At 38.5% G+C, this 25,618-nt stretch overlaps 1 protein-coding gene across 4 annotated transcripts in view; it reads right to left on the bottom strand.

Annotated features, from left to right (window-relative positions):
• CPED1 (cadherin like and PC-esterase domain containing 1) overlaps positions 1-25,618 on the bottom strand; it is a 312,531-nt gene that overhangs the window by 93,366 nt on the left and 193,547 nt on the right. The window lies entirely within an intron of this gene.

A 25,618-nucleotide genomic window follows, 5' to 3' on the forward strand; every position in this document is an offset into this window, starting at 1 on the left:
CTTCTTGAGACAATTGTCCTGTGTGATCGCCATCATAACAAGGATGACAGTTTCTGGACAGAAGACGCTACTTCCAAACGATGCCCTACGGCTCTCACCGGCTTAGAATTCTTTCCTTCGCAGCTCCCCAGCCAGGCGCAGCAGCCACTGTCTTTCACTGGGAAGTTGGGAGCGTGGCTTTACACTGCGCTCATGGCAGCCTCACCAGTTCCGTGTGTCTCCAGTGACTGGTTGACCTGTGCCTGTGGCTGGCTCCTCTGAAGACATCAGTGCTAATTCCAGCAGAGGCACAACACAGAGCCATCCTAGCAGCCAAGTGTAAACCAGAAGAGTCCTTTGATCTCTAGCCTGGTGCATTCTTTGAATGGTCAAAACTTTGGAAGGTCAAGCTCAAAGAGTATGTCTGGTGATCGGAAGCCAGGTCAAAGGTAATGCTCTGGAGAGGATTTCTGGGAGTTGAATTAAGGAAACTGCCTTTTCTTTTTGATGTCTAAGTCTAGCATGGAAAAAATATTCCCTGAAATGCATCCAGGAGCTCTGGGAAGAGTCTATCATTACATTTATGGCCAGTTTTCATTTTTTTACACTACATCCAATGTTCTTTAGCATACCCCATCTCGCTTCACAGTTTCCTTTTCTCTAACATTCAAATATTGTTGTCAGTGGTGGAAGGCAGTGGGAATCTTTCTCTTCTTTTGTGTTCAGGTCAAGGAGGAAGTCTGTTTCAAAAACCAGGATTTTTCAAACAAGAAAAGATATAGGCTGCAGATTAAATGAAGAGCAAAGGTAGGGAGAAAGATGAAATGGAGATTGCTTTACTTTCTGCTTTCTGTCTTCTTCTGTGAAGGACCGTGTCTTGAAAGTGGATTCAGAAATTAGACTCCTAGAGAGTTTACCAGATAGGGGCAGGGCCCAATCATGCCATTATCTAGATGTGAGCAAAGCAGCAAAAACTGTGAAGAAGGCAATTTCCTGGACATTCATCTCTAAATAATTGATTTCAGTAAATCATGTGGTTCTTGGGGTAGAAAAGTATATTTTCCAGAGTTTCTTCCTCAAGTTCTGGTTCTTGACCTTACCGTCTGACACGTACCTTCTTCTGCCATTTGTCTCAGATCTCATTTTCTCAAAACCCTAAAGATCTATCTGGTAAAGGCAGAAACTCCCATACATGTTACAGTGAAGGCAGGTTTTTGTTTGTTAAATTTTGGTATGTGATTCCCTGCCCAGCCTGGTCTGCCCTTCTGTCCACTGCTTTCCTTGCCCTCTCATTCTCTGGTTTACTTTGAACGTGAATATTCTTCTGTGAAAGACCCTGACATTGAATGCCTGCGAGGAGCTGAGCGGCACTTCCCAAGAATGACACTTGTCTCTCATTGTTATTTCCCCACTAACCTCAAGTTGGTGGTGTGATGTGTCTCTCTTCTTAGGCTTATAAAGTTCATTTCTCTTTAAGTGTTCTATTCTGCATTGGTCTCTATTGAATTTTCTATTTAATTCAATCTCACAAATACTTACTGATAATTGTGCTTGGTCCAGTGTGGGATCAAGATGTGAATAAGACTCTATCTCCTTTTTCTTGCAAGGAACTTAAAAACGTTTGCAGAAGACCGCCAAATGAAAAATGAGCCAAATGCTCTAACAGAGATGCTGCTGGACACACTGGAGAAGAATGAACTGAAGGTACACCCACATCCCCATGAAGCCTTCCCAGGACCTCTTCTCCATTTTGCCTCTTTCTGATTTCCAAATTCTTACATCACTTATTTTGGGCTTAAATCAGCATTTTCCACGGTATGTTCCTTGTAACACTAGACCCAAGAGATGTTCTCAATTGATGAAAAACAATTTCATGATCAATTAAGACTAAGAAATATCGTACATACATTCTCTTCTCAGAAATCTACACCGTACATCAGTATATCTGAGCCTTTTACCAGCAGAGAAGCAGAAGAAAATTTTTTTAACCCAGAATATTCTGATCCTATATCATCACACATCACTTTCTGCAAAACACCTTATAGGAAAAGCCATGTTTCTCAGACCACACTTTTGGAAACATTACCCTAATTGATTTATTGAATGATAAGTATGAAAATCCCATTTGTTTGCAAGATTTGTATTTTTACCCCCATGTACAAAGATTTTATTTTTCTCACCTTTCATGCCAAATGGATTTTTAGGTGTGTAGAATTGTGCTGTCCAGGAGCTACATGTAGCTTGTCTCAGTTTGAGATGCATTGTAAGTATAAACTACACAGCAGATTTGGAAACCAATATGAAAAAAAGGATGTAAAATATCTCATTAATAATTTTATACTGATTATATATTGAAATAATTTGGGTATATTTCATTTAAAAACATTATTAAAATGAACTTTGCCGTTTTAAATCTCACTAAAAAATTATGGTTAAAAAAGAACAAAGTAACAATTGGTCAATATATTTACTATCAGCAAAAAATAAACACCAACATATAATGGAAAAATATTATAAGATAAATCCAGTAGCATTTCAATTATTTTGCTGACATGATGAGAACACGTGATTTCCCTTTCCTTTAAATTAAAAGGTTAGAAAAATTAACTTCGTTTCTTTCTTTTTACTTTTTTAAATGTGGCTACCAGAAAATTTAAAATTATATATGTGGCTAACATTATCTTTCCACCGGATGGCACTGGCCTAGAAAACAGGAATTGTGTTTTTCCCATATTTTGTATTTTACTGTAGCACCCTGAAAGATGTTTTACCCAATGAAGATATTTAAAACATACTTGTTGGCTGAATTAATTTGGTTGGCAAGGTTAGGAGAGCCAGTGAATTGAATTGTATTCTCCAAGGTGTTCACACTCTGACTCATTATTATACCCCCTGTGTGTACTTTTCCTGTTGTCCGTTCCCTACTTCAGCCTATGAATCTCAGAGAACAAGGTCCAGTAGTGCTGAGCTGATACCATCTGAGACCCCTTGTTAGATTCTTCCTAGCTCTGCAGTCAGAATGCTAATGTGCACGTGAAATTCCGACGTCAGCTCAACCATTCCAATGGCACTTCAGTAAACTTCAATAGATTTTAAGCATTTACAGGCTGTAGCTATTCCTGGGCATTGAATTTGTATTTATTGAATAGATGGCCATTGTTTCTCATCACCTCTCTCACTCTACTCCCTGGAGGGTAGGGGAAAAAAACAGGGATTAAAATCTCCACTACTGGGCTTCCCTGGTGGCGCAGTGGTTGAGAATCTGCCTGCCAATGCAGGGGACACGGGTTCGAGCCCTGGTCTGGGAAGATCCCACATGCCGCGGAGCAACTGAGCCCGTGAGCCACAATTACTGAGCCTGCGCGTCTGGAGCCTGTGCTCCGCAACGAGAGGCCGCGATAGTGAGAGGCCCGCGCACCGCGATGAAGAGTGGCCCCCACTTGCCGCAACTAGAGAAGGCCCTCGCACAGAAACGAAGACCCAACACAGCCATAAATAAATAAATAAATAGAAATTAAAAAAAAAAAAAAAAAAAAAATCTCCACTACTACCACACTTGCTTCAGGGAATCTTCACAGATGTGTACTGAACACTGAAGGTCTATATAGTAAAGCTAGGAAATAACTGACTTAGGCTGTGCTTTCAGTTACTGGTAGAAATGATATGATAAAATCACACACTTGGATAAGTCACCCCACGTCTGTGACATAATTATGCCCGTGAGTGGTATCTTGTAACCATCTGTATCTATAGCCAGGTGGAGGGGTTTGAGGTGGCTGTAATTTCACCTGAACCTACAGAGTAGCCTCTGGCCCAGAGAATTCCCGAGGGTGGTGAGAAGGCAGCCTTGATGGCAGCTGATCTCAAAGTTGCCTCGAGAAGAAAACAGCAGGATTGGGCAGTGTTCTCCAAGGCATGAGTCAGGGAACAACGCCATGGAAAATAAACTGCAGATGCTTTCAATCAGACAAAAGTGTGCCCGCTCCACTCACGCTCGCCATCCGAGGAGAATTATAATGAAAATGGATCTGATACACTACTCACCTTTCACGCAGAAGCGTAGCATGTACACAAGAAACCATACTGATTGTAACTATCAAAGATGAGCTTTCATATAAGAAACTACAGAAAGGCATCAAGAAAGATGTTTGCCCATGACATTCAGGACTTTGCATGTGAACACTAAGGGTTCTCATTTTGTCAGGCGGGTCCTACAGGGTCTTCTGAGACTTTCTAATTTATGGACGCCAAGATGGAGGGGAATGGGGGTGCCTTTCTTCTTAAATAATAAAATATTCTGCTGGAACTAGCTTGTCTTCTGCATAATAACTGCCACCCCCAAATGCTATTTTTTAACTCTTTTATAGTAAACAAGTTGTATCAGTGTTTCTCCATCGTAATTCAACCCACAACCTTTTGTTACTAGACAAACCGTGAAACACATTTCTGAACACATCTCCCCAATATTAAAAAAAAAAAGTCCATGATTCTCCATCGGCATTAAACAAAGGCCATATTCCCTGGCCTGGCCTTTAGGGTTTTTATGATTTGGCCCAAGCTACTACTCCACCTTTACCCCCGTAATCGGCTTTGTATACTCTACACACTAGGCAACTTGGGCAGCTTGCTCCTCTACTCCGGTGTCCTGGCAGGCCCAGCCGCCAACTGTGCACGTTCAGCTCACACTCAACATCCAAGGTTCAGCCCAGTTCCACAGTTCTCTCAATAGCTGGGACTTCCCATCCCCTGGGTCCCTCAGCACTTTGCCAAGCATTCTTCTATTCCTTCTCCTACACACACACACACACACACACACACACACACTCTCAAGTGTAATGAGTTAATACTTCTGCCTGAATTAAATTCCAGCTCTGCCAATTACTAGCTGTGTGACCTTGCCCATTACTTAACCTCTCTGTGTCTCACTCTCCCCAAATGCAAAAATCAGCATAATAATAGCACCTACCTCATAGCGTTGTTGTGAGGAATAAATGAATTTCCATAAAGTGCTTAGAACAGTGCTTGATATATAATAAGCCTTTTGTAAGTGATTTGCTATTAGTAGCAGTAATCATAATAATGGAATTAGTGGTATCATTATTAGTTTTGTATCCCTGACAGCACTTCACGTGAACTTGCACATTTTATGTGATCATATAAACATTTATAGAATAAAGGAATAAGTAACTAAACACAAAACAAGAAATTTTAAGGTGAGAATCAATGCACTAATTTGCTATTATTTAAAAAAACTGATCTAGGAATTTTCTCTTAACAATGTCAGGACTTAACTAGATACTCTTTAGGAAAAAACTGTAATTTTTTAAAAAGGAAGAACTAAAATAAAACAAAGGTCTGCTGCTGGCAATCTGTAGATGAACTACATTTTTTTTCGTTGTGCAATGCATTGTTATTTTATTAGCATCTTATTTAGAGGGCTGTTACATTGCGATACTTAAAATTTTTTTTTAATTTTTATACAGTTTTTAAAGGTTACACTTCATTTACAGTTATTACAAATTATTAGCTATATTCCCTGTGTTGTACAATGCATCCTTGTAGCCTATCTTACACCCAGTAGTTTGTACCTCCCACCCCCCAACCCTATGTTGCCCCTCACCCCCTCTCCTCACTGGTAACCACTAGTTTGGATGAACTATTTTTTGAAAATGCATATTGTAGTGTGCAAGTCTGGAGAAGCAAACATTTATTTTATTTTATACCTGATGTCCTTCAACTGCGATAAACTTACATAAAATGAAAACTGAGTTCAGTTAAGGCTGAATGACGACTGAACTGAGTTGTTTAAGTTTCCAGATGAATTTTATGCCCATTATCTCATTAAAGCTTCCCTACTCTAATGAGCTAGACTTGTGGAAAAAAGGTTTAAAAATAAAACTGAAAAAAAAAAAATGAAGTGTGATCTGAAATGTGACCGCGTCTAGTCTTCCCCATCAGCGTACAGTAGCTCAGGGCCTGAAGAATCACTCTCTGGCCTTTGAAAATCAGTGTGCATTTTGTGGAGGAAAGCTGCCACCTTTCAGTTACAGTATTTTCCCCTGCTGTCTTATGACAATGTCCTGCACTAAATTTAACATGTCCCCAGACTCCTATTTAATTCTCACAGCTGGGAGACAGGACAAGCGCAGCCGAATCTATTTTCCTAGAGTACCTACAAATCTGCCCTTTAATAATTTATTTTCTCCTCTGTAATGGTCTCTAACTGAACTCTAATAGATTTTGCCACAGAGTTGCTGCTTTAATCAGAGAAGAGAATTTTATGGGTTTATTCGTCGTGCGCTTTCTCAAAAGCTACTGATTAAGCATTTGCCTTATTGTTGCAAGCAGTCAGAAGGTACACCGGAGGCTGCTGGCTTACTGAACGTCAGCCTACAGGGAGCTGTCACACGAGGCCCGCAACAGACTGCATACAGTTAGTGCCAACTGAGCGGACTGAAGTTTCAATTCTCTCCAGCTCTTAGCAACAGATTGCTCACAGCAATCTTCTCCCCACCATCTTATTCACCAGGACTATTCCAGCAGGCAACAGCAAAACTCCTCCTCGCTCCCCACATCCCAAAGCAGCTAAATTATGTTGAAAACTGAATGACATGCTTGGCAAAGGAATGTATTCTACCACGAGACTGCGCTTACAACAAAGTTTACTTTGGCCTACTCAACTAGCAGACCCGCTGAACACCATCTCCCCCTGCCTTCTAGGAAAGTGGCAAGAGTCGCTTCATGTGTTACATTCATGGCACAAAAGCAACTGCCAAACAACACAACAAGGCTTCCTGTGCTCCAGAAAAACTCCTACTTCTCTACAGTCAATTTATAGCACGTTCATGAGAACACATATTCAGACCAACACCGACCAAGCTTGAGGTTTTGTTAGAAGTCATGACACCAGGAATAGGCAGTGAGTAGTGGTTTTGCAAGAAAAATAACCTTACATTTATTTGATTGTTTTATGATGAAGATAAACACTTTCTTCAAAATTCATAGCTGTCTGGATGTCTCTTAAGTTTCTTAGACACATATGTAAATTTCTCTCTCCCTTTCCATGGGCATTACCAGGTGGGAACCTACAATATTTGCCCAGCCAAATATTCTTGAGGTAAATTTAGTTATGACTGATCCATGACTTGCCCAAACTTTTCTACATATGGGTCCAGAGCAAACATTTAAAGCAGTTTTTCATATTCTCAGACTAGCATAAGTGTGTTAGATGTACTTCTCTGTTAATCTAAAATGATTAGATTCTTAAAAACATTAAATCCTTACTTGAATTGTCAACGTTAGTTATGTTGACGTACTTTCAATCACTTGACAAATGAGCAGTTCTTTGCTTTAATAAGGGCTACCGTATAGTGAAAGGTGCTCCCCACCATCCCCCCAAAAATGAGATTAATTAAATTATGGAAGAAAAAAAGGAAAAAATATTTTTTAACTTTCGTGGCTTCGTAATCAGGTTGTTAATTCTACACAAGGATTTCCAGGGTTAATGGTGTACATATCTGTGTAGATATTTTATCATGTCTACTAAATGGGTCTGAGGTCTTATGTGTTTCTATTTGTACCTCCTAATTTTGAATGAATATTAATAGACTGATCAATAAAAACAAAAGACTTTGGTATGGTGGTTTGTATATTGTAGTAGACTAAGAAAGAAAAACATAGCATTTCTAGAAAAACTAATAAAAAGGATCATTTTAGTTCTTCTATAATAGAATTTATAAAATTGAAAACTCCTTTTCCATTATGAGACATTAGAAAGCCTCAAAACACAAATGAATTCGTATTCCTTTCTGTTCTTCATATTATATTACATTTTCTAATATGCAATGAGACATACTGAGTTGAAAAGCTTGACAGATTTAACAGGAAAAAGACCCCAAACCATGTTCAGCTGGTAATTGGAATGATCATTGGTCAACGTTTTGCTCTGTGGAGACAAAACATGCTCTGCTTCAATGGCCTGGAGAGCTGGTAAAATGAATTTATAGTTTGGTCTGTGGATTAGTTATTTTTAATTATTATTCAGGTAGTGCCATGAACATTTGTTACTGCTATCATTTAAAAATATATTATAGTCAGTGCTTGCTCATCCATAGTAATAGAGGCCAAGACTGCATAGATAACTGAAGTCCACAGATATTAATTTCTAACTCTTATTTTATTATACATATATAAGAAAAGACATCGGATTTATTTCTGAATTTTTATATCAGGCATTTATTACTCGTATCCCAGTTTTTCAGGTTAATTAGAAATAGTGAAAATTTGGCATAAATCAGAACCAGGATTAAATCTTAACTCTACTACTAACCTTGGGCAAGTTATTGCCCTTTTAAAATCTTAAGTTCCTCATCTGTAGTTGACAACACATCTGTAGTGGGGTTTTGCGAGGTAACGTATATAAAGGTACCTAATATAAAGGTACCTAATGAAGCAGAATGCACAGTAGGCGGTCAGGAAATGGCAGGTCCCCCAATTTCCCCTACCTTGCCTCTGCTCTGAGTCTCCTATCTTTCATTTGCTTATAGCCTACTCTTTAGATTCCTGGAGCACATCACGACATAGCTGAAATTTTCAGATGATCCAGGAGAAGATGAAGAAATTAGAGAAGAAATTGAATTAATGTGATTTTGATTTTACTAGTTGAAATGGCCCAGTAGAAACTTCCACACTAAAGAAAGAAAAGCTTTAACGTCCACCAAACAAGCCTTAAAGGTATTAGGGTACTATCGATGGTTTATTTTTTCTACGAAAGTAACCCAGATTGTTCACATTTTCCACCATTTAGCTTGGTATCTTTAATACAATGTTGGCTGGACTAACTGCTCTCACGTTTCACTCCTGGTTCTTTCTCTTTTAATTTTTTTTATCGAACATTTGTTCATATGCATTGTAAAAACAAACAGAAATTAACCATAGTGATGGCTAAAACATAAACCACAAATTTGACTGAATCAGAGGAGGTCGTTTTGGGTAACCCAAAATTCCATGTCTCAGTGTATTTCAGTCCCTGTGTCAACTTATTAAATGATAAATGAAAGAGATCAGATGGACAGAATAAAAATTAATCCATTTTAAGAGTTCTATATGCTCTTCCAGATCCAAAAGGAAATGTGATCTACGTTTTGAAAGCAGTAATGTCTTAGAATGATTTTACTTGATGAAGTTCCCAGAAAATACATGGTTGAGCCTGGCGACAAATTGTCAGAAAGGCAGGGGGAAGTGCTCTGCTTCTCCTCAACTGAAAAGAGAAAAATCTTATCTATTTTGCCTATTCTTTAGTTTTGATATAAATGTCTCTCCTTGTCACCAGGGATGAACATTTATTGAATTATTTTAAAGCATGTGTTTTGCATTCAGACCCAGACATGAAGAAAAGGTAATTTTTTTTTCCTGAAAATTTCTTTATCCTTTCATCCTTCTTCTACTTCCCCTGACTCCTAATAAGTATTAGTCATTCAAATTTGAGCACAATGTATCAAGCATTTGATGCACAATATTAAGCTATGTGATGAGTACCAAGAATAAGGTAAGGTTAGCCCTTGTACTCAAGGATGCTATTACTTGATTTCAGAGAGTATACGCACAAAGCAGCACATAAACTCGTGTATGTCATCCATCGTACAATCATCCAATCATCAACATCAATTGTTGTTCAATTGAATTGAGACTAGAACAACATATTCTCCCTGCTGTAGGGGAGGATGGGGGAAAATGGTGAAAAAAATAAGATGACACAAAAAAGTGCCCAAGATATTTAGGAAGTAGCCAATAGATGTAGCAGTTAACAGCTGCAAATTCAAATATAATGTTGAAGCTTAAACTGAGTTTCCCCTTTCCAGTTTCATTCTTCTCTGCTCTGGCTTTCTGATTTTCTCATACACTAGAAATAGGATTGCTATAGAAGGTATTTGCAAGTATGTAAAAGTCTTTTTACAGACTCACTTATATACCCACTGTCTAGGAAGTGTTTTTGTTGCTGCCATTTAGACAAGAGATCAAACAACAGTTTGACTAAAATTTTTCCTGTGGACCTAACTGTAGTGTCAGTATGTTGTTATATTAGGGAAATTGCTGAAGGAAAGTGCATAAATTTGAATTGTTCAAATAATAGTGTTTCCTTTTTTCTTTATACCATCTTTCTCAGTTTCTGTGATGAGCCTGCCAATTAACAATACATTTTGACTGTGGTCCGAAACTGATATTTTGGACTCAAAATTCAATGAAAAAGAACCACAGAGGCATGCGACCAATAACCACCCAAATTTAGGTGAATTAGAACTGTTCTGTTTTGCCACACTAGTCAGAAAGCCACAGGCATTCCACCGCCCCAAAAGGATCTGGAGAATTGATGGAAAGTAGAAAAAATGAACACAGACTGCACATAATTGTACTGCAAAAACCATAGAAAAAACCCCAAATTTCAATTCAAAGGCTTCCCTTGCAAAAGAGGCTTTCTAATAACAATTCTGACTAAGTTTTTCACTCAAGTGTTTTTGAAAAATATGTCTTTAAGAATCTATTCTAAAGTATACAACTTATATTTTTGATAGAAAGGGAGGCAAGTTTATAAAAAAAATTACCTTTAACTTTTCCTTTGTATTCTTTACGTTTGAAAAATAGAGGTATGTGGATGACTTTTAGGGATAAAACACATTAATTCATCTTATGTCACAAACATTTACTGAGAACTTTGACTAAATCACAATTCATTGGATGTGAAAGATACATAAATAAAAGATAGAGTCCCAGCCATTAAGAAGTTCTTAGCTGGTAAGACAAACCCTTATAATCAGTGTGATACGTGCTCCGTGACAGGTAAGAAAAGATAATCTGAGGAAGCCTGAAGTTTTCTCCCATACTTGGTCAAAAACCTCAGATTGACTTCCTAGGAGAGAGTAAACTTGAACTGAACGTATTTGCCAGGAAAAGGAGAAGAAAGCATTTCAAGCAAAGGGGTAGCACGTGTAAAAGAATAGCAAACTAGAAGGAAATAATAGTAAAATGAGGAGTCCAGAAGATGAAGCACAAGATGGGAATTGGAACCATGGGGGCCATTATGTAAGGAGACTAGATTTTATCCAGAAGTTATGGGGGACAAGAGATTTATGGGCAGAATAAAATCATAGTTGCACCTGAGGAAAATCACTTCAATAGAATTGGGACTAGAATTGCATGAGACTAAAAGCGGAGAGAAAGGTGTGTCAGAAGTCCAGGTGAGAAATAATGAAGGTAAATTCAAAAGATACTAAAGATGCAGAAATGCTAGGATTTGTTGATCCATTAGGCATAGGTAGAGGCGTGGAGAAAGAACAACACCAAAAATCTCAAACAAGTCTTCCTAAGTATTATATATTGTTTAATGTATTTCTATTTTCTATTGAGAGCTGCAAGGATTTTTGCTACCTGACTTTACAGCTTGATCTCAATTCAACTCACAGTGCCCTTGAAGGTAGACAGAAATGAAGGTTTGCCCAGATTGTCTGAAATCCTTCATAAAAAGGCACCCATTCTCTACACTGTTTGGGTGTAGAAATTAACACTAGCCTTTCTTTGACAACTTCTAATAACTCTTTCCTGTCAACCCAGCAAATGAGTTTCAATGCATGCATTCCACCAGATAAAAGTACCAAGGGAGTTTTTGTTGGGTTTTTTGCACCAGCAACATTGAACTACGTGTTGTTTCTCAGACACGCTAAACTGCTTTTCATCTTTACTTCCGATGTCCTCCCTCTCAGGAGGGCTGAGAATGTGCCCTCTTCCACAGTCTCCCTTCTACCAGTCCTTCAAAATCACCTCGAATGTCATCTCCTCCAGAAGTCTTCCCTAATACAATGAAATCAATGCTTTACACGTTGTACACTGCAGGATATAAATTTACAGTGTCCTTTTGACCACTAGGGCGTGAATTTCCCTTGAAATCTGGAAACTGTTTGTTAATCTCTAAACACCTTGTCTTTTTCCTGTGCTCAGGGTTTTTAGAAGACTTTGGGTTTGAGTTCATATTCCAAAATGTGGCAAAAGCATGCATCATACAATTCTTTTATTTTCCCCCAAGTACCTATCCTCTGAGATTGGGAATATTTTCCTCATTCTTTTAATCTGTCTTTCCCTAACACCACATGGTCCTTACCTCCAACTGACATTGACATTTACAGGCTAAAGGAACCAACACTGTAAGAGTTAAGACTGGCCAGACAGGATTTAAAACTCAGCGATGATTTGGGGATGGGGAAAATCTGATTTGTATATGTGTGACTTTTGTAAACTAATTTGTAGTTTAACCCACATGACTTCACCAAGATTTAATAAAATCCTGTCATCACCTTCAGGTTTCAACTTTAGATGTTTGTTAAATGTTGTAGAATAATTCAGAGCTGACTTCATTTTTCAGAGTTTGAAAGTCTGTATTATTTGAGAGAGTTTTTGATGGTCAGAAAAAGATATACATTTCTCTGATAATAGGAAATAAAAGTGGGTGAATAAAAAGTATTTTATTAAATATCACCTAGTTATTGATTTATTTTCTTGTTTTCCTGAGTCTAGAAAAATTTTGTCTCTCTAGTTTTTCTAAAGTTAGAATTGATATTAGTCATGAAAATAATACATGGGATTGGAGCAGGTTAGTGTCTGAAAAACACAGGACCGGAAGCGAGAAAACCTTGGCCTTTGTCCTATTTAAAATACTCAGATATGTGGTCCTGGAGAGAGAAACTAACTGCTCTTGGCTTCAGTTTCTTCTTCCACAAATTAGAAAGAGAAGGGAGAAAATGGGCTAGAGGTTACTTTCAACCAATATGGCCATATTTAATTGATATTTAGGAAGGCAACCTTGCCATGTTAATAATACCTTGCATACATGCCAAATACTTCATTTATTTGTCACAAGTTACTTTATGAGCTTTTCCATGACTTTAAATGGCCTTGTGGAGCTCCTAAGGAATAAAGAGATGTTTTTACTTTGCTTGACCATTTCTAAGAAATATCCTTAAAGTTTACAGGATCAGATAAACAATGGGTGAATACATATAAATATACAAATCTTTCTAAAAACTAAGTCAGAAAATGCCATGCTTGTTCTCAAAACCATCCAATCCCTTCCCCCTCCCCGCACAATAAAATCTAGTCTTCAGTGTGGTCTGCAGGGCTTTTCACGATCTGTTTCCATTCCCCAGCCTTCCTGCACCCATCCTGCTCTCTCAGTCTCTCCACTCTCCTCCTCACTCTCTCTGCTGGAGCCACACTGCCTCCCCTACTCATTGTTCTGCAAATCAAGCATGCGGTCACCTCAGGGCCTTTGCATTTGCTGCTCCTTTTGCCTGGGCTGCTCTTCCCAGAGAGCAAGGCTCTGTCTCTCACTTCGTTCAAGTCTCTGTTCAAATGCCACCTCATCAATCAACTGTTAAAAGAGCACCGTTCTCACTTTTTGCCCTTTTACTATGCTTGATCTTTCTTCATAGCACTTATCACTACCAGACATTTTGTATATATATATTTTTTAATTTTAAATATCTCTTCAACCCAAATGTAAATGTCATGAAACCAGGGATTTTTGTCTGTTTTTGTTTATTGCCTGGTTCTTGTCCACTGCCTAGTGTCTGTAACAGTGTCTGATGCTTAGTAGACTCTCAATAAATACTTGTTGATTTGCCTGTGGAATGAATGAATAAATCTTTACATCTCTATCCTAAATGGACATCGAGTTAAGATGGTAAAAAGGCAATTATAGTCAACTTATGTAAAAAAAACTTAAGAAAGTAGAACAAGGGTTTGGCTAGAACCAACCTCATTTCTTTTCAAAAAATTGTGAGGACTTAAAAAATTACCCATGGATAAACTATTTTTCATAAATTGCAAGGCATCGTGGCTAAATTATTTATGTTAACAATCTTTCTTTGACTTTATGGGTCTTCTTCACACAGACTTCAAAAATATCCGCCATAAATGAGAAAAGCTATCCTGGAACATGGAAGATGTTAGAAGTGAGGATAGCACTGAACACTGTTATGTGACAATATATATTCAGGGCTGAGGAATGCCAGAATCTCACCATAAGTTCCTGAGATAATCTATATAAGGGATAATGGCAAATGAGAGCCAAAGTCCCCAGGCTCGTGTTTGTGTCCCAGTTTTCTTTAGTAAACTGGGCAGATCATGTACTCAAAGTGCAAGGAGCAATGTGTCCCTGCCCCAAGACCAAATCCCAATCTTACCTTTCTACCCTCTTCCCATTAAGATAACAGAGCCCCAAATCACACCTGAGATGAAAAGGACTTTTCTGCTAGTCACAGCCCACATATTTTGACCACTACTCCTCTTCTCTCTTGGCTTTGTGATGCCACACGCTCCTAATTTTCTTTCTTCATCTTTGCCCTCCTCCCTCCTCTTTTCAGTCTCCTTTTCTGGTTCTTCCCTTTCCCCATCTCTAAAAGTTATGGTCTTCAAGACTCAATTTTTGCATCTCTTATCTTTCTTCCTCACAAACTCCCTCTAGGAAGTGCCTTTCATCCCCACAAAGTTGTTTAGTTCTAATGTTTTATTTTAGAACGTTCAGAAAAAACAAAAATAGATTAATTGGTGTACTGAATACTCATCTTCAACAATTAGAAACATATGGTCAATCTTATTTTATCTAAACTCCTATTCCCTCGTCTACTCTCAGTGGATTAATGTAAAGCCGTTTCCAGACATCATGTCATCTCATCTGTAAATTCTTCAATATGTATCTCTAAAAGACAAGTACTTTTTAATGTAACTAAAATACCACTGTCAAATTTTAAAAAATTAAAATTCCTTAATCTCAGCAAATATCCAGTGTTTACTGCTTACACGTTACTCTTACTGTTTTTACGTGTATTTGAATCATTGGTTTCTTTGAATTATGAGTCTAACAAGATCTAAACATTGCATCTAATTGGGTGGTACTGTGTTCTTCCCTATTACATCATATCAAGAAGCACATACCATCTGGTTATTCAACCTGTAAAATTAAAATAAATAAGTAAAATTTAAAAAATCTATGTTCCAGACATTATAGCCACATTATAATATGGAACGAGACCAGAGTCTGAAAAGCCAGCTCCTCTCCTTGTTCCTCCAGGGTGATAGAGACTTTGTAATTTCTAGGTTGCTTCATCATGCTCTTTTGCTTCTCATCTCTTCTGTCACCTGTGTAAGCAATTCCCTCAATTAAATTAACTCTGTTTGAAAGACCTGAAGTGTTTCCTGTTCTTGACTGACTTGGTTGATACAGACAAGAAGATCATGAGTTTAATTTTGGTCATGATGAGTCTGGGGTGCCTTTAGGTGCACTGAACATAAAATCTAAATGCCCATGCCAGCTCTACAAAGAGCTGCATGAGCTGGTCCTGGGTACCTCTTCATCCTCTCCATTCTCTTCATGTACCACCTTCTCCCTAGGCCAATCACTTTCTCACCAAACTAACCTTTCATTTTTTTTCTTCAAAAGTGCTAAGCTCTTTCTTGCCACAGACCTTTAAACAAGCAGTTTCTTACGATTTTCTTATCCCAAGTTTTCTTAAGACTGCTTTCCTCTTATTTGAAATATCCCTTTCACAGTGAGACATTCTCTGACAACCCTACCTCTAGGGCTCGTCATTGTCCATCACTTCTCTTATAGCACTTTGCATAATCCATAATTACTATATCCTTTATTTGGATGTTTAATGCCTAAATCCTCAAATAATATACTGTACACTCCACAAGAGCAGGAGAAAAGTCATGTCGATTTTGTTGACCACTGTCTCTCAGTGCCTAGAAAATTGCATCTACAATGAAAAGAATGAATATGTTTCAGAGCTGGCCAGGTATGCTAGGGGGCAGTCCCCAGCTGGATCTACAGTTTAGGCTTCAGGGATGCATGAAGCATCAGATAGGCTGCATCCAAGTGCAGAATCCCTTGAAGCATAATGTCCTAGCTCACTGAGATATATGCTCAAACACAATCCTTTGATTTTTTTTACCTCTTTGTGAAGGTGGGTAAGGAAAATTTCTCCTCCAGAAAAGACAAGACGAATTTAAACAAACTGAATCACTGGGTAAGAAATCCAGCTATTGACTAGCTTGATGAAACCAGTGCCGCTAGACTTATAAAGATTTAAGATAACGTAAAGATAAAAAAATTTCTAGCAAATTTATAGAACACAGAACTCTTTCATTTCTCTGAGTCTCATGAAAGACTTTGTTTCATTGATAAACCGCTAGGCACCTATAACATTGGATGTTTTATTTTTATAGTTTTGTCAGATATATGCACAATATCCTCATGTTGTGAATCTTCTAAGAATTACATATTATGCTGGTGTTCAGCTTTTCAGGCACCAGAAAATAAAAAATTCATACTGGCCTTGGGATAGCATTTCTGTGGAGGCATAAAATATCAGGAATTCCAAATAGAGTCATAATGACTCTCTTTTATAATAACCATATAGAAGATAAGTGCATCTCACCCACAATATTCAAACATTATTTCATGATTTTTTAAATTTATGGAAAAAGAAGCTTACTACAAATCCCCATGCATATAATTTCTAGGTAATTTGCAAGTCTTTAAGCAAAATTTGAAGCATATTTTATCAAAGATAGAGAAAGAATAAAGGCCACAGCAAAAATTTGGACAACATTTGCAAATACATTTCCCCGTCTGCTCAAAATTATAAATAAAAAGGTCTTGAATATGCAATAAGATTTTGGTAGGAAAGCAAATAAAAATATATGAAACTAAATGTCTTTCTTCTCCTGGGTCTGTTTTCTTAATGATGGTGTGGAAGGGCAACCGGTGTAACTACTAAAAACATATATTCCATAATGATTGGTGTTACAACCAGTTTGTTGGATATAGCTCTTGACACTGTAACACATTATCATATATGGCTAATTAGTTGTTTGAAAAGCATTTCAAATGTCATATGTCAGATTACTACCTGCCCACTGCAATTTTCCCAGCGCATTGCTTTCTTCCCTCTTGTTGGAATGGGGCTTATGGATTGTTCAAGCAGAGAATCTCAGTTAGCAGGAGCATGCTGTGTATCTAAAAAATCCATTAGGAAACTGTGATAATTGGACACATGTCAGCAATAGCAATTAATCATAAGAACCCCCAGTAAATGCAGTTTGCCCATGTTCACCAAATGCAGTTGCTTGCTGAGCTTTGCAGTTCCAAATTATGATGCTTCCTAGAGATGGGGAATGAAGTGCAGAAGGTAATCATATTGAACTTGATCTTTCTCTGTCTAGTTTCTACCACAACCTCCACTATTACTTAGATATTGATTCCACAGCTTAAAATTATATTCTTAATTACAAGCAATAAAATATATTTTATTTTTACCTCTTGGCTATTATATTTTATCAACCTTTGTATATTGCCTATTTATTTATTTTATCTCCTGTGATTTAAGAGGGACTTTGGGGAGGAGACCTTCAAGATGGTGGAAGAGTAAGACGTGGAGATCACCATTCTCTCCACAAATACATCAGAAATACATCTACATGTGGAATAACTCCTACAGAACACCTACTGAATGCTGGCAGAGGACCTCAGACTTCCCAAAAGGCAAGAAACTACCCATGTACCTGGGTAGGACAAAAGAAAAAAGAAAAAACAGAGACAAAAGAATAGGGACAGGACCTGTACCAGTGGGAGGGAGCTGTGAAGGAGGAAAAGTTTCCACACACTAGGAAGCCCCTTCACTGGTGGAGACGGGGGGTTGTGTGGGCAGGAAGCTTCGGAGCCACGGAGGAGAGCGCAGCAACAGGGGTGCGGAGGGCAAAGCGGAGAGATTCCCGCACAGAGGCTCGGCGCCGACCAGCACTCACCAGCCCGAGAGGCTTGTCTGCTCACCCGCCGGGGCGGGCGGGGGCTGGGAGCTGAGGCTCTGTCTTCGGAGGTTGGCTGTGTGAACACAGCCTGAAGGGGGCTAGTGCGCCACAGCTAGCCGGGAGGGAGTCCGGGAAAAAAGTCTGGACATGCCTAAGAGGCAAGAGACCATTGTTTTGGGTGCCCAAGGAGAGGGGATTCAGAGCGCCGCCTAAACGAGCTCCAGAGACGGGCGCGAGCCACTGCGATCAGCGCGGACCCCAGAGACGGGCATGAGACGCTAAGGCTGCTGCTGCCGCCACCAAGAAGCCTGTGTGCGAGCACAGGTCACTCTCCACACTGCCCCTCCCGGGAGCCTGTGCAGCCCACCACTGTCAGGGTCCCGTGATCCGGGGACAACTTCCCCGGGAGAACACACGGCGCAGCTCAGGCTGCTGCAACGTCACGCCGGTCTCTGCCGTGCAGGCTCACCCCGCATCCGTACCCCTCCCTCCCCACCGCCTGAGTGAGCCAGAGCCCCCGAAGCAGCGGCTCCTTTAACCCCGTCCTGTCTGAGCGAAGAACAGACGCCCTCAGGTGACCTACACGCAGAGGCGGGTCCAAATCCAAAGCTGAACACCGGGAGCTGTGCCAACAAAGAAGAGAAAGGGAAATCTCTCCCAGCAGCCTCAGGAGCAGCGGATTAAATCTCCACAATCAACTTGATGTACCTGCATCTGTAGAATACCTAAATAGACAACGAATATTCCCAAAATTGAGGCGGTGGACTTTGGGAGCAACAATATATATTTTTCCTTTTTCTCTTTTTGTGAGTGTGTATATGTATTCTTGTTTGTGTGATTTTGCCTGTATAGCTTTGCTTTTACCATTTGTCCTAGGGTTCTGTCTCCATTTTACTTATTTATATTTTCTTAGTGTACTTTTTAGTGCTTGTTGTCATTGGTGGATTTGTTTTTTGGTTTGGTTACTCTCTTCTTTCTTTCTTTTCTTTTCTTTTTTTTATTACTTTTATTTTTAATAATAATTTTTTATTTTAATAACTTTATTTTATTTTTATCTTTCTATCCTTCTTTTTTTCTCCCTTTTCTTCTGAGTTGTGTGGCTGACAGGGTCTTGGTGCTCTGACCGGGTGTCAGGCTTGTGCCTCTGAGGTGGGAGAGCCGAGTTCAGGATATTGGTCCACCAGAGACCTCCGGGATCCATGGAATATGGGCTCTCCCAGAGATCTCCACCTCAACGCTAAGACCCAGCTCCACTCAATGACCAGCAAGCTACAGTGTTGGACACCCTATGCCAAGCAACTAGCAAGACAGGAACACAACACCACACATTAGCACAGAGGCTGCCTAAAATCATAATAAGGTCACAGACACCCCAAAACACACCACCAGATGCAGTCCTGCCCACCAGAAAGACAAGATCCAGCCTCAGCATCCAGAACACAGGCACTAGTCCCCTCCACCAGGAAGCCTACAAAACCCACTGAACTAACCTTACCCACTGGGGGCAGACACCAAAAACAACAGGAACTAGGAAACTGCAGCCTGTGAAAAGGAGACCCCAAACACAGTAAGTTAAGCAAAATGAGAAGACAGAAACACACAGCAGATGAAGGAGCAAGGTAAAAACCCACCAGACCAAACAAATGAAGAGGAAATAGGCAGTCTACCTGAAAAAGAATTCACAGTAATGATAGTAAACCTGACCCCAAATATTGAAATAGAATGGAGAAAACACAAGAAACGTTTAACAAGGACCTAGAAGAGAGGGCAGACAGCAGAAGCAAGAACTACAATCCTGCAGCCTGTAGAACAAAAACCACATTCACAGAAAGATAAGATGAAAAGGCAGAGGGCTATGTACCAGATGAAGGAATAAGATAAAACCCAAGAAAAGCAACTAAATGAAGTGGAGATAGGCAACCTCCCAGAAAAAGAATTCAGAATAATGATAGTGAAAATGATCCAGGACCGGAAAAAGAATGGAGGCACAGATTGAGAAGATGCAAGAAATGTTTAACAAAGACCTAGAAGAATTAAAGAACAAACAAACAGAGATGAGCAATACAATAACTGAAATGAAAAATACACTAGAAGGAATCAATAACAGAATAACTGAGGCAGAAGAACGGTTAAGTGACCTGGAAGACAGAATGGTGGAATTCACTGCTGTGGAACAGAATAAAGAAAAAAGAATGAAAAGAAATGAAGACAGCCTAAGAGACCTCTGGGACAATATTAAACGCAACAACATTTGCATTATAGGGGTCCCAGAGCGGGAAGAGAGAGAGAGAAAGGAACCAAGAAAATATCTGAAGAGATTATAGTCGAAAACTTCCCTAATATGGGAAGGGAAATAAATCCAGAAAGCGCAGAGGGTCCCATACAGGATAAATCCAAGGAGAAACACACCAAGACAGATATTAACCAAACTATCAAAAATTAAATACAAAGAAAATATATTAAAAGCAGCAAGGGAAAAACAATAAATAACATACAAGGGAATCCCCATAAGGTTAAGAGCTAATCTTTCAACAGAAACTCTGCAAGCCAGAAGGGGGTGGCAGGACATATTTAAAGTGATGAAAGGAAAAAACATACAACCAAGATTACTTTACCCAGCAAGGAGCTCATTCAGATTCCACAGAGACATTAAAATCCTTACAGACAAGCAAAAGCTAAGAGAATTCAGCACCACCAAACCAGCTTTACAACAAATGCTAAAGGAACTTCTCTAGGCAGGAAACACAAGAGAAGGAAAAGACCTACAATAACAAACCCAAAACAATTAAGAAAATGGTAATAGGAACATACATATCGATAATTACCTTACATGTAAATGGATTAAATGCTCCAACCAAAAGACACAGACTGGCTGAATGGATACCAAAACAAGACCCCTATATATGCTGTCTACAAGTGACCCACTTCAGACCTAGGGACACATACAGACTGAAAGTGAGGGGATGGAAAAAGATATTCCATGCAAATGGAAATCAAAAGAAAGCTGGAGTAGCAAGTCTCATATCAGACAAAATAGACTTTAAAATAAGGACTATTACAAAATACAAAGAAGGACACTACATAATGATCAAGGGATCAATCTAAGAAGAAGATATAACAATTGTAAATATTTATGCACCCAACATAGGTGCACCTCAACATAGGCAAATGGTAACAGCCATAAAAGGGGAAATCGACAGTAACACAATCATAATAGGGGACCTTAACAGCCCACTTTCACCAATGAACAGATCATCCAAAATGAAAATAAATAAGGAAACACAAGCTTTAATTGATACATTAAACAAGATGGACTTCATTGATATTTATAGGACATTCCATCCAAAAACAACAGAATACACTTTCTTCTCAAGTGTCCATGGAACATTCTCCAGGATAGATCATATCTTGGGTCACAAATCAAGCCTTGGTGAATTTAGGAAAATTGAAATCGTATCAAGTATCTTTTCCGAAAACCACGCTATGAGACTAAGTATCAATTACAGGAAAAAATCTGTAAAAAAACAAACACATGGAGGCTAAAGAATACAGTACTTAATAACCAAGAGAGCACTGAAGAAATTAAAGAGGAAATCAAAAAATACCTAGAAACAAATGACAATGAAAACTCAACAACCCAAAACCTATGGGATGTAGCAAAAGCAGTTCTAAGAGGGAAGTTTACAGCTATACATTTCTACCTCAAGAAACAAGAAACATCTCAAATAAACAACCTATCCTTACACCTAAAGCAATTAGGGAAAGAACAAAAAAACCCCAAAGTTACCAGAAGGAAAGAAATCATAAAGATCAGATCAGAAATAAATGAAAAAGAAATGAAGGAAACGAATACAAAGATCAATAAAACTAAAAGCTGGTTCTTTGAGAAGATAAACAAAATTGATAAACCATTAGCCAGACTCATCAAGAAAAAAAGGGAGAAGACTCAAAGCAATAGAATTAGAAACGAAAAAGGAGAAGTAACAACTGACACTGCAGAAATACAAAGGATCATGAGAGATTACTACAAGCAACTATATGCCAATAAAATGGACAACCTGGACGAAATGGACAAATTCTTAGAAAAGCACAATATTCTGAGACTGAACCAGGAAGAAATAGAAACTATGAACAGACAAATCACAAGCACTGAAATTGAAACTGTGATTAAAAATCTTCCAACAAACAAAAGCCCAGGACCAGATGGCTTCACAGGTGAATTCTATCAAACATTTAGAGAAGAACTAACAGCTCTCCTTCACAAACTTTTCCAAAATATAGCACAGGGAGGAACACTCCCAAACTCATTCTACGAGGCCACCATCACCCTGATACCAAAACCAGACAAAGATGTCACAAAGAAAGAAAACTACGGGCCAATATCTCTGATGAACATAGATGAAAAAATCCTCAACAAAATACTAGCAAACAGAAGCCAACAGCACATTAAAAGGATCATACACCATGATCAAGTGGGGTTTATCCCAGGAATGCAAAGATTCTTCAATATACGCAAATCAATCAATGTGATAAACCATATTAACAAATTGAAGGAGAAAAACCATGTTATCATCTCAATAGATGCAGAAAAACCTTTCAACAAAATTCACCATCCATTTATGATAAAAACCCCCCAGAACGTAGGCATAGAGGGAACCTACCTCAACATAATAAAGGCCATATATGACAAACCTACAGCCAACATCGTCCTCAATGGTGAAAAACTGAAACAATGTCCACTAAGATCAGGAACAAGACAAGGTTTCCTACTCTCACCACTATTATTCAACATAGATTTGGAAGTTTTAGCCACAGCAATCAGAGAAGAAAAAGAAATAAAAGGAATCCAAATCGGAAAAGAAGTAGTAAAGCTGTCACTATTTGCAGATGACATGATACTATACATAGAGAATCCTAAAGACTCTACCAGAAAACTACTAGAGCTAATCAATGAATTTGGTAAAGTGGCAGGATGCAAAATTAATGCACTGAAATCTCTTGCATTCCTATGCAGTGATGATGAAAAATCTGAAAGAGAAATTAAGGAAACACTCCCATTTACCATTGCAATAAAAAGAATAAAATACCTAGGAATAAACCTACCTAAGGAGACAAAAGACCTGTGTGCAGAAAACTATAAGACACTGATGAAAGAAATTAAAGATGATACAAACGGATGGAGAGATATACCATGTTCTTGGATTGGAAGATCAATATTGTGAAAATGACAATACTACACAAAGCAATCTACAGAGTCAATGCAATCCCTATCAAACTACCACTGGCATTTTTCACAGAACTAGAACAAAAAATTTCACAATTTGTATGGAAACACAAAAGACCCTGAAGACCCAAAGCAAACTTGAGAAAGAAAAACAGCGCTGGAGGAATCAGGATCCCTGATTTCATGCTATACTACAAAGCTACAGTAATCAAGAAAGTTTGGTACTGGCACAAAAACAGAAATATTGATCAATGGAACATGATAGAAAGCCCAGAGATAAACCCACGCAAATATGGTCACCTTGTTTTTGATAAAGGAGGCAAGAATATACAATGGAGAAAAGACAGCCTCTTCAATAAGTGGTGCTGGGAAAACTGGACAGCTACATGTAAAAGAATGAACTTAGAACACTCCCTAACATCATATACAAAAATAAACTCAAAATGGATTAAAGACCTAAATGTAAGGCCAGACACTATAAAACTCTTAGAGGAAAACATAGGCAGAACACTCTGTGACAGAAATCACAGCAAGATCCTTTTTGACCTTCCTAGAGAAATGGAAATAAAAACAAAAATAAACAAATGGGACCTAACGAAACTTAAAAGCTTTTGCACAGCAAAGGAAACCATAAACAAGACGAAAAGACAACCCTCAGAATGGGAGAAAATATTTGCAAATGAAGCAACTGACAAAGGATTAATCTCCAAAATATACAAGGAGCTCATGCAGCTCCATATCCAAAAAACAAACAACCCAATCGAAAAATGGGGAGAAGACCTAAATAGACATTTCTCCAAAGAAGGTATACAGATTGCCAACAAACACATGAAAGAATGCTCAACATTATTAATCATTAGAGAAATGCAAATCAAAACTACAATGAGATATCATCTCACACCAGTCAGAATGGCCATCATCGAAAAATCTACAAATAATAAATGCTCGAGAGGGTGTGGAGAAAAGGGAACCCTCTTGCTCTGTTGGTGGGAATGTAAATTGATACAGCCACTATGGAGAACAGTTTGGAGGTTCCTTAAAGAACTAAAAATAGAACTTCCATACGACCCAGCAATCCAACTACTGGGCATATACCCTGAGAAAACCATAATTCAAGAAGAGTCATGTCACACAATGTTCATTGCAGCTCTATTTACAATAGCCAGGACTTGGAAGCAACCTAAGTGTCCATCAACAGATGAATGGATAAAGAAGATGTGGCACATATATACAATGGAATATCACTCAGTCATAAAAAGCAACGAAATTGAGTTATTTGTAGTGAGGTGGATGGATCTAGAGTCTGTCATACAGAGTGAAGTAAGTCAGAAAGAGAAAAACAAATACTGTATGCTAACACATATATATGGAATCTAAAAAAAAAAAAAAAGGTCCTGAAGAACCTAGGGGCAGGACAGGAATAAAGACACAGAGAATGGACTTGAGGACACGGGGAGGGGGAAGGGTAAGCTTGGACAATGTGAGAGAGTGGCATGGACATATATACACTACCAAATGTAAAACCAATAGCTAGTGGGAAGCAGCAGCATAGCACAGGGAGGTCAGCTCGGTGCTTTGTGACCACCTAGAGGAGTGAGATAGGGAGGGTGGGAGGGAGGGAGACGCAAGAGGGAAGAGATATGGGGATATATGTATATGTATAGCTGATTCACTTTGTCATAAAGCAGAAACTAACGCACCATGGTAAAGCAATTATACTCTAATAAAGATGTTAAAAAAAATTAAAAAAAAAAAGGAAGGACTTTGGAATTAAAATTTAAACTTCTTTGAAATAAGAATAGATACTCTGAAATAATCCTACTATAAGTATTTTCCTATGCTATTTGCCACAGTCATTTACAAAATGTATATGTATAATTACTAAAGATTAAGAGAATGGAGTATTCATTGTATCTCATTCCATCTCTGTAATAGAGATACATCATTTGCTGTACTTTTCAGCCTAATAAACATTTATATTTGTATATGCCATTAAAAATGTCCAGAGACAATATACTGTTCTTCATAAAGAATGTATAGAGTCATACAGAATTGATGATATTTCTAGAGCGTCTGCTTTGTGTCTCAGGAGTGGTGACAGGGTTACACTGAGCCATACCTGGGCTTGCACACCTTATACAATCATTCATGATGAACAGCACCCAATTCTGAAACTGGTGTTTCATCAAAGGCGGCTGTGTAGTATGAACTGCAGAACAGAGTGGGGTTAAGCTCCTCATAAAGGAATCCCTGTGTCGCCTTCACTCCTTACTTAACAAGAATTAAATAGTTCCAGACAGAGCAACAATTATTTTTATGCTTTCAACCACATACTTAATTGAATATTGTTCCCTCCTCTAGGCTCTGCAAGGGTCACTTTGTTAAGGAAACGTAACTGTTTTCAGAGAGAAGTTGTTCATTTTTTATTGAAAACTTATTAATCCTCCTATTCCCCATTAATTTACTATCAGTGGGAACTGAGTACACTTCTGCATCCTCTTCGCAATGATTTTCTGTTCACCCACCACCAGTTCTTACTCTCATTTCTTTGCCAGG

The sequence above is a fragment of the Balaenoptera ricei genome, chromosome 9 (genome assembly GCF_028023285.1).
Source record: "Balaenoptera ricei isolate mBalRic1 chromosome 9, mBalRic1.hap2, whole genome shotgun sequence".
NCBI lineage: Eukaryota > Metazoa > Chordata > Mammalia > Artiodactyla > Balaenopteridae > Balaenoptera > Balaenoptera ricei.